Source organism: Primulina tabacum, chromosome 17 (assembly GCF_025594145.1).
Source record: "Primulina tabacum isolate GXHZ01 chromosome 17, ASM2559414v2, whole genome shotgun sequence".
Taxonomy (NCBI): Eukaryota; Viridiplantae; Streptophyta; class Magnoliopsida; order Lamiales; family Gesneriaceae; genus Primulina; species Primulina tabacum.
In genome coordinates, this window is record NC_134566.1 from 23,500,016 (window position 1) to 23,510,365 (window position 10,350).

At 28.8% G+C, this 10,350-nt stretch overlaps 1 long non-coding RNA gene across 1 annotated transcript; it reads left to right on the forward strand.

Annotated features, from left to right (window-relative positions):
• The first annotated feature begins 511 nt into the window (after positions 1-511).
• On the forward strand, positions 512-1,397 carry LOC142531098 (uncharacterized). Its single transcript, XR_012816205.1, has 2 exons — positions 512-886; positions 961-1,397. It is a non-coding gene; the product is annotated as an uncharacterized LOC142531098 (long non-coding RNA).
• The last annotated feature ends 8,953 nt before the right edge of the window (positions 1,398-10,350 follow it).

Sequence of the window (10,350 nt, forward strand, 5' to 3'; positions counted from 1 at the left end):
TAGTTATTTTGTGATAAGAGTTTAGCGGATCTTTATCCATGAGTCGGGTCAATCATGCTCATATTTACAATAATAAATAATATTTTGATATAAAAATCAATATTTTTTCATGACCGACACAAATAGAATATCCGTCTCTCAAATTTTTTTTGTATAAAATAAATCAGATACGTGTTATATATTAATACTCACTGAGAATTTAAGGTTCGGTTCCAGCAGGTGATAGCAATTCGAATGCAGGCCTCGAATTTACTCTAAACCTTAAATCACGAAGGGGACCGTTAGAAGGGAGCCGAGAAAGTGTCCTGGCGTAGCCCCTCCGACGCTTAAGTAAGAGACTGAGAATATAATGAGAGAGCAGCTAAGGATGCTGCAGAAAGTCAATATAGTGAATGAATGAATTGAACGCTCAAACCTGGTTTTTATAGGAGAATACCTGGACTCGTAATGAGCCACCTACTTTGGATAAGAATTGGCCGAAGATCCAAAATCTGGTTTGGGCATGATCATGATAAGCCTATTCATAAGGTATCATGTATGATTTAGAGAGCAGGTTAATTGTGTAGAAGATTATTGAAATCACACATAAATTGTAATTTGCCAATTGTACAGCTTCGTGGACACCTTGCTCAAGCACAAGACCAGTATTTTGACCCGGCCCGTTTTTTGTTTTATTTATTTGAATTTGCCTCTCCTATAAATAAGGCCATCTCCTCCCTCTAAACTCCACATCGAAGAGATTCATTCATTCCCCGTCCACCGCCGCCGCAGAAATTTTTCTCCCCATTCGATAAAAATTGCAATAACTCTCAATGGCTCGCTCTTTCGCCACCGCTAAGAAGGTCTCTGATTTTGCCACCAGCAAAATCTCACCTGCTGTAACCTGGTAAATCTCTTTCTTTTTTTTCTATATTGATTTCGAGTTCGAGATTGTTGAATGGATCTGTGTGAATCCCGCAGGAGAGGGTACGCCTCGGTGTCTCAGAGTGGCGTCTCCAACAGCGGAGCTAGTCCGAACGTCATGTTGAAGAAAGGATCCGAAGAGCCGAGTAAGATCTCATGGGTGCCCGACCCGGTCACCGGGAATTACCGACCCGAGAACCAGGCCAAGGAGAAGGACGCGGCGGAGTTACGCGCGAGACTTATCAAGGAGAAATCCAGACGACGCTGAATTAGAGATTGTTGATGGAATCTGTGGAGAGAGACATGCGAGCTCTGCTGCTCTTCTGGTGGTGGAGGGAGGGGTGTAAACTGCAATTACTGATCCTTGTTTTGCAAATACGAAAAAGGGAATAAAAGCGAAATGTTTTTCTTAGTATTTTTAAATCAATTGCTCACAATATGTTATGCCTTAAAGTCATTTATCATATGATATTAAAATATTATTGTTATCTATGTTCAATATTAGATTATTTTATTATATTTTATTTTGCTATTTTCTATATTTACAAGTGTACAACTTGTAAATTCGACGGAACTATTAGTTCCATCTAAGTTATAATAAATAAATTTGGTAAATACAAAGTTTCAAATAGAACGCAAAGTGACCAAAAGTGTCGATTCAATCATTACTTGTGCATGTGCTAGTGTCACCCCACTTTCGGCGCAAGGGGATTGAAAAAATCTATCATTTTCCAAAAAATAAAAAATAAAAGAAACACGTCTTTGTCAAAAAGAAGAAAAAGAAACATGTCATTTTATTTTATTTTATTTTATTTTTAGAAAATAAAGGATTATTTGACAAATTAAAATAAGAAGGGATTAAATCAAGATAACAAGAAGAGGTACTACAAAAACATAAGTTTGAAACGCCGTCTAGCATCAAAGTTCTAAATTTACTACGCGTATGAGTCGATGAGTGAAGCAAAGAATTTCAAATATGTAATAACAAATTTCTTTGGTTTGTTTAGACTAAGCCATTTAATAATGGATTTCAGATATCCGAATACTTATGTTTTGAGTTATTGTGCCAACATGAAATCATTTTAAATTATCTTTTCAAATACTTACTCTAATCCAAATCTTTTCATCCAAACTGAAGCTACGAGATTTTGGATTTGGAGCCTAATGTATCGATCTTCTCCTCAGATCACAAAATAAACAAATAACATCGAACCAAATCCAATAAATCATGTTTATTGGCTTGATTCTGAATCGTCCTACGATTTCAAGTAGGTGTTAAATATTTTAATTTGATAACAAGAAATAAACCTCTAGGGTTCCATAATTCAAAAGAAGTTGAACTAAGAAATGAAATATGTAGTAGTAGTTAATTTTGGTGGTTCTCAAAGCGGCAGGCTGGGAGGCACCGACAAGTAACAAATAGTTGTGGGCAACATAATCACACAATTGCAAAGTAAGTATTAGGAGAGGAAATTTTGGTGGTATTTTTCTAATAATAGCATTTTGTGTGTCCATGTTGCCGTTTGTCAATTAGGCTATCTTCAACCCAAAACTCTATTTTAAATCAACTCTACTCTAAAATAGTGCAATTTCTGCACCAAATACAATATTCATCTCCAACCCATATACTTCAAATCTTACTCAAAAAAAAAATATTCTCGGAATATTCTTTTTTATTTTATTTATTTCATTTTTTTATAAGTTATTAAATATATATATTTTTAAATTTCTGAGGCTTGTGATCAAAGTGAGGAATATGATACGTGTCATTGTTTTACCAAACTTTTCCTTAGTAGCTTTCACACATATGGAGGTTATTGGTTTCCAGCCTATATACCATTTTCAACTCATACTGAGCTAAGAAAATGAAGAATTTAAATCCCAGAATAATAATGAATATAAGATTCATATTTGAAACTTTTACAAAACATAAAAGGATTTATAAAAGATATACCAAAGAAATTAAACAACAGAGGATTTTACTGAGATCCCATAGAATCATAAATTCATAAAAAATCATCCATAAACGCCTTAAACGCCATTTCTCGGCTAAGCAGGCTGAAGGGCTACAACATGAATTTATTTTTCCTGGTTAAACTCAAACCTTGTGTTTACCATTTCCTGGTTCATCTTTTTACCTTATGTTCTAACAAAAGACTCTTATATCATTAAATTTCAAAGATTTAAATAAATCTTTTATTATCTCAATCTGATCTCAAGAACAAATAAATATAGATCATGTCATAGTAAGGTAATAATTTAGCACGAATACTTTAGCCTGTCATTCAGGCTAATCTTATGAAATATAAAAATTTAAAACAGTAAATAAAAACAGAAAATAAAAACAGTATAAACTTACAAAGTTGTTATCAGAATTTCAAGCTTTTATTGATATACTTCAGAAGGGATTTTTACAAGAGAGAATAGAGGGGAGCAAACTCGATCGTGTCCAACTAAAGACACAGAAGTAACCTATAAATAGATAGAAAAGCCGGACATCAAACCCCGGATTCCATCTCTAAATAAAAATAGTAAAATGCTTTATTAAAGCAAATAGTAACATGGTTACAATATTCAAAAAGTAAAAGTGATATGCCACCCACTTTTTGTCACGATATGCCATGATGTGTTATTCCACCAACTTTGAATAGTGAGATTCCACTTGCAACGATTTTAATCATCTTTGATATTATCCTTTAAAGATTTCTTCAAATTTTCAAAGATGTCATCAATTTGAGATAATTGAGGAGTATCATCCTCTGGATCCTGTGCATCTTGCATTTTCATTAGATGTATGAATTGATTTTCGCTGGATTTAGACGCCATAGATTTATCTGACTTTGAATCAGAACATCCAATATTTTTGAAAAGATCCTTTTTCATTTCTTCAATATAAACCTCGATCATTTTTTCTTTTGAATAGATCTCAGAATATTTTTGAGTAAGAATCTTGAATGGACTCATAGAGGCTTTTTCTTTTTTTTGTTGATTGTGAAATTCTGTTTGGTATAATAGAATTTTCTCCTCCATTTGATGAAGAGTGTCATAACCATAAAGTTTTCCAGTTTCTGGATCATCACGCAATAATTTGTCCCAAAATTTAGTGGAACTGACTCGCCATATGCAAGGGATTCCTTCATCAGTGTATCCAAATTCTGGTTGCCATTTTCAGATCCAAGGAATTCCAAATTCCATGAAAAATAGACATAAAGTCTTCCTATCAATCCAATGTTCAGAGAATGATTTTTTAATACTTGGGGAAACATTTAACCAAGTATTCATGGGTTTTATAAAAACCTCTGGCAAAATCTTTGCAGATGGACCAAATATCTTCCACCAGATTAAGAACCAATTTGGAACAGGACGATGAAAAACATTTTCACAAATCTTTAGAAACCATGTATGTTTACTTTTTTCATTTTCATAGAATAGAGTTTTATTAAAACTCTCAATGTAATCCCAAAAATTTAATTTAAAACTCATTTTATGACTTTCAGAATAAAATTCTTTTTCAACCAATGGAGATATACCCCATTCTTCAATAGATATTATCTTCTTGATAATGAACTTTGAGAAGTTATAACTTCCTTTCTGCTGAGTATTACTGAAAAAGTGAGTTATATCAACACTTTTTGTAGATAACAGAAGATTTTCATAAAATTCTCTTTGTTTGTAAGAACCATATACATATGATGTATTGGTAAAATATCTTTCCATGATAGTCCATGGAGTTTTTTTCCATTGGGTATCTTTTTCTTCTATAAGAAGAATCAATTCACGATGTTTTGTCTCTGTATATAGAGCTGAATCATTATCATCTTCTTTGATGATATTAGCATATGATGCTGAAGATTGAGAATCTGTATTACTTCACTGTTTTTGTTTCAAGAATTCTTGAAACTCATTGTATAACTCATTATTTTGCTCAGTATTACTGGCTGATGAACTAGATAAATTCTGGGCTATAAGCCTCTGTTTACCATGCTGTGCAATGATATTAGGGGGTTTTCCCCTACCACCTCGCCCTCTATAAGAGGACTCTCCTCTTCCTCGAGAAGTCATATCTGTGGATAAAAATATTAGGATAAATATTCTCGAGTTAAGAAATCAGGAAGATGATTATCTTCACCTTTTTTATAAATGATTTCAAAATCAAAGGGAGCTAAATGAGCCTGCCATCTTGCAAACATTTGTTTAGAAACATCATGTTTAAAATCTTTATTAAACATAAATTTTGCAGATTTGCAGTCAGTTTTTATAATAAACTTTTGATTATATAAATCATCTTGAAATTTTAAAATACATCTGACAATAGCTAAAATTTCTTTTGCTACTGTGGAATAATTTTTCTGGGTATTATTCCATTTCCCAGAATAAAATCTAATAAGATATTCTTGTTTAGTTTGGGGATCTTTCTGTTTTAAGATTCCTCCAAAACCTATATCTGAGGCATCATTTTCAACTATTTTATCCCATTGGGGATTAGCAAACATAAGACAGGGAAGATTTTTAACCTTTTCCTTAATATTTTTAACAGCATTAGTATGTTTATCAGACCAAGGTAAAGGATTCTTCTTTAATCTATCATATAACATAGCAGAATCTTTAGTAAGATCTTTAATATAAGGAGAAATATAATTCAAACTTCCTAAGAATCTCTGTAACTGAGTTTTATCAGTTATAATATTAGGAAATTTTGAACCGAATTCTATACTTCTTTGTATAGGAATTATTTTTCCTTTCTCAATCATATGACCAAGAAATCTAATATTGGTTTGAAATAAAATCATTTTAGATTTTGAGATAACAAGACCATTTTGAATAATAATATTTTTAAACATATCTAAATGTTTAAAATGCATTTCAATATCATTTGAAAATACTAAGATATCATCAATATAAACAATTATAAAATTGCTATAATGATAAAAAATATCATTCATAATTTGTTGAAATTCTGAAGGGGCATTTTTAAGGCCAAATAGCATTACTGTCCATTCATAATGTCCTATTGGAACATTAAAAGCAGTTCTATATCTGTCAGATTCTTTTATTTGAATTTGCCAAAATCCTGATTTTAAATCAAATTTTGAAAATATGATAGCATGAACAAGTCTGTCTAATAAATCTTTTTTATTAGGAATAGGATGCCTAATCCATTTCAAAACCTTATTAAGAGGTTTATAATTTATGACTAATCTTGGAACACCTCTTTCCTGTTCAGAATGTTCATAAAAAGCAGTACATGACCAAGGAGATTGAGAAGGTTTTATCAAACCTTTTTCTAATAAAGAATGAATTTCCTTTTTGCATAATTCTAAATATTCAGAATTCATTTGACAAGGACGAGCCTTGGTTGGAATATTCTTTTCATCAAAATTTTCTTCATATGGAAGAGATATAATATGCTTCTTTCTATTCCAAAAAGCATTTGGAAGATCATACATATTTCTAATGAGAACTTATTATAAATAAGTTTAATTTTTTCCTGTAATTTAGGATTTTGTAATTTATCATCTATAGTTAAAATATTAACTTCTTCTTTTAAAGAATTTATCTGAAAAGTTTTCCTATTAATTTTTTCTTGTAATTCATTAAGAATTCTATGAACATGTTTAGTTATGAACTTGAAAGAAATAGGATTACCTTGAAAACTTGAAAAGTTCCTATAATAACTGTTTTATCAACATAAGTTAAGGGATAAATTTGATAAATAAAAGGAAGACCAAGTATAAGTTGGCTAGAAATATCTTTTGCTAATAAAAAAACTGGTTTGAATACAGTTTTTATCTTTGCAAATATAAACCTTTGGTAATTTATAATTTATTTCTAATGGTTCTCCTCCTGCATGAGAGAGAGAATGAGTAGTTTTATGAAAATACTTCGTAGGAATTAATCCTTCCTGTATAACATTTAAATTTGCACCACTATCAATCATAGTAATGAAATTCTTTTTATAAAAATTTTCAATTAATAAAGTAATATTGGTATACCATTTTTGAGATATGCTCATACTTAACACAGATAAATGTTTTTTTTATCTGAATCAGGAAAAGAAATATCTTGAAGATTATCAAAACCATCAGAATTATTAACTGAATTATTATTATTAGTTTCAATGATTGAAACGCGATAATTTAAACTATTATTATTGCATTGTAAAATTTTTACTTGTTCTTTAAGATTTTCTATTTCTTTAACTAAATCCTGTATAGTAACTGGATTTTGTTTACTATTTTTATGTTGTAGAAGATTTTTAACTTCTTTCATAGAATAAGCTTATTCTTGTTTAACAAGAATGTTATTATTATTGCTAGTTGAAGCAGTATTTTCCATTTGATCAATAATTGTAGATTTTAATACTGGATCCTTAATCATTTTAAGGAATTCTAAAATATTATTGTTAGTTAACACATTAATATTTAAATCATTAAATTTGAGTTTATAAAAATCATCATTTTGATTTTTATTATCCTCTATATGATTTAAACAAGATTTTCTTTGTATACAATTATTACATTCATCTAAATCAGATATTTCTGATTCACTATCTATAATTTCATCTGAAATATAAGATTCTGAAGAATTCTCAGTTTCACTGTCAGAATTATTATTCGAATCCATTATTATTTTAAATAATGTTTCTTTTAGATTATCATCTATGTCTAAATTATTAATTTTGTTTTTAGCCCAACATTGATTAGCATAATGTCCTGGCTTTTTACATTTTCTACAAATTATTAATTTATTTTTGTATTTTTCTTCTTTCCGTAAATCACGGTTTTCTTTTCTTTTCTTCTTTTTATCTCTTTGTCTATCAGACAAATGTCTTTTTTTTCTATAAAGTTTTTCATCTTTTTCTTTAGTTTTCTTCTTACCTTTATTAGGTAAGTCCATACCAAATTGATCACAAAATTTACCTAATATTTTTTTCTCAAGTAAATTCTGTCTTTTAATTTGATTATTTAATTTTAATTCATTACAGAGAGCTAAACCCTCTTTTATACATGTATTAATTAAATTTCCATAAGTATAATTATCATATGGAATATTAATCTCATCTTTTCTTAAGACTTTTCTAATTTTTTCAGCAAATAGAAAAGGTAAACCATCTATAAATTTGGCTTTCCAGAAACTATTATTACAATCTGGTATCTCATATATACGAGATAAAAATGTATCTTTATACCATCTAAAATCAGTAAGTGTTTACATTTTAGATTACTTAATAAAGTACGAATCTTTTCACTATCATCAGTGAATTTACCAGTAAAGTGTTCAATCATAGTCATTATTAATGAATAGACTATATTTTCTGATTGAATATTATTCTCAATTTTTATAGAATTAATAATATCTTCTTTTTGGAATTGATTTAAATAATTATCTCACCAACCTTTAAGTTGGCTAGTAAATTCTGATATAATCATCTTAGCAATATTTTTATCAGTATTACCTGAAGTTTTACACACAGTACTATACATAAGCATTCTGTGAGCAGTATTATAAATTTTCTTATCACTAAAATCATAAATATTCCATTCATAAATACTTTTGCCATTATAACTATTAGCAAATATATATTCTTGTTCTTCAATAAGAACATCCATGAGAGTATGTCTATTATAATAATATTTATTTTGGGTAGGTCTATCTGCCCATTTAATTTTATTAATTTCTTCTTCAGAATGATTCTCATCATTATCGAACTCTTCATTAAGAGTATTCAAATTAAGATTTTTAAATTTTTCTTCTAATAATTTTTCTATATCAGAAACAGAAGATTTAAATTTAAAATCCTTTATATCTGGAGGGGATCGAATAGAAGAAGTAGCAATAGAAACAATATTAGTTTCTTCTTCTTTTGTTTGGATATGAATATCTAGTTTAATTTGATTAATAGCAAGAATAATTTTATCAATACGATCTTTAAGAGAAACTATCTCTTCTCCTATTATCGTAAGATACAAATTTGTATAATTTTATTTTTCAATTATCTGATTAATATGTTTAACAGTTATTTATAACATATCATTCTCAAATAATTTAGAAAAAGCAGTAAAATTTAAAATTTTATTATTATTTTCTATAATAAAAGATTGTTGAGGAGGATAAACAGATTTTTGAATCTGTCCAGAAGAAAGTTTATAATTTCTTTCAAGAAAAGAAATATAATCTATGATAAAAGTTTTAAAAAACCAAGGAACAAAATGAATCAATTTATTCTGATTTTCACAATATTTATAAAATTCTGTAACAATATAATCAAACTCATCTTCAGAAAAACTTTTAAAGTACCAATTTCTGAAAGATTCCCATTTGGGTAAATAAAATTCTGCATTGATCTTTGCTCTAGCAATAGATCCTTTAGTAAAATCAATTTTTGATTTACTATCCATTAAATTCATTCTTGAAACTGTATCAGTTTCTCTAACTTTTTGAAAGTTACTTTTATGAACAATATTGTTTTGATTTATGATTAATTCATCTACTGTATCTTGTACAGGAGACTCAACATCTTCTCTTATCTGAGAAGTAGAGGCTCTAGAAGTTTGATGAATATCCACTAAATAATCTAAAGGCGAAATAAAAGAATGACTAGATCTTGATCTAGTATAGATGGAAGATGGTAATAATCTCCTTTGTTCATTATTGAATTGTATTTGAACAGATCCTTCTTTATTCTGTATAACTTGTTGTAAATCCCTATTTATTATAGGATTTCTAGGAACAGTTTGTTCAATTATCCAGCTTTCTGGAAATTCAATTTCTTTCCATTTTATAGATCTACGGGTTGTAATATTAGATCTATTAAAATTAGTTTCTATTAGAATAGTTTCTTTCAATTTTTTATCTATTCTTTTACACATAGGATTCAGTGTAAATAATGTTTTATAATAAATACGATAACAGATACATATTACTTCTGTACCAGGAGTATAATTATAACCATGAGTTTTAACATTTAATGTTAAAGAATCTAATATATTAATATCAGATAAAGATAAATTCAGATAAACATCAAAATATACTGGACCATGTGCCAGACTAGATTGAATTATTCCCATAAGAGATTGTTTCCAATTCAAATTTCTACCATATCTTAAAGCTGCTATGATGCTTTCTAGTAGTCTTTCTAATGTTAAAGGTCTAAAAGCTATTTGAATTAAACCTATATGCATGAACCTGTAATTTTTCCTATAAGGTAAAATATCTTTATTGTTTAACAATCTAATAACCATTTCATTATTATGAAGTGGTACTGATGATTTTGTAGTTTTAACTACCTGTTTAAAACCAATTTTTTCAAAGGTTCCTAACTTAAAGATCATTTTAGATTCTATCTTAGCAATAGTCCATTTATTCAATAAATCTAAATTCTCAGGTAAATCATATTCTTCATTCAAACTGTTTTGAACAGTTTCTTTAAAACCGAAAATATTCATT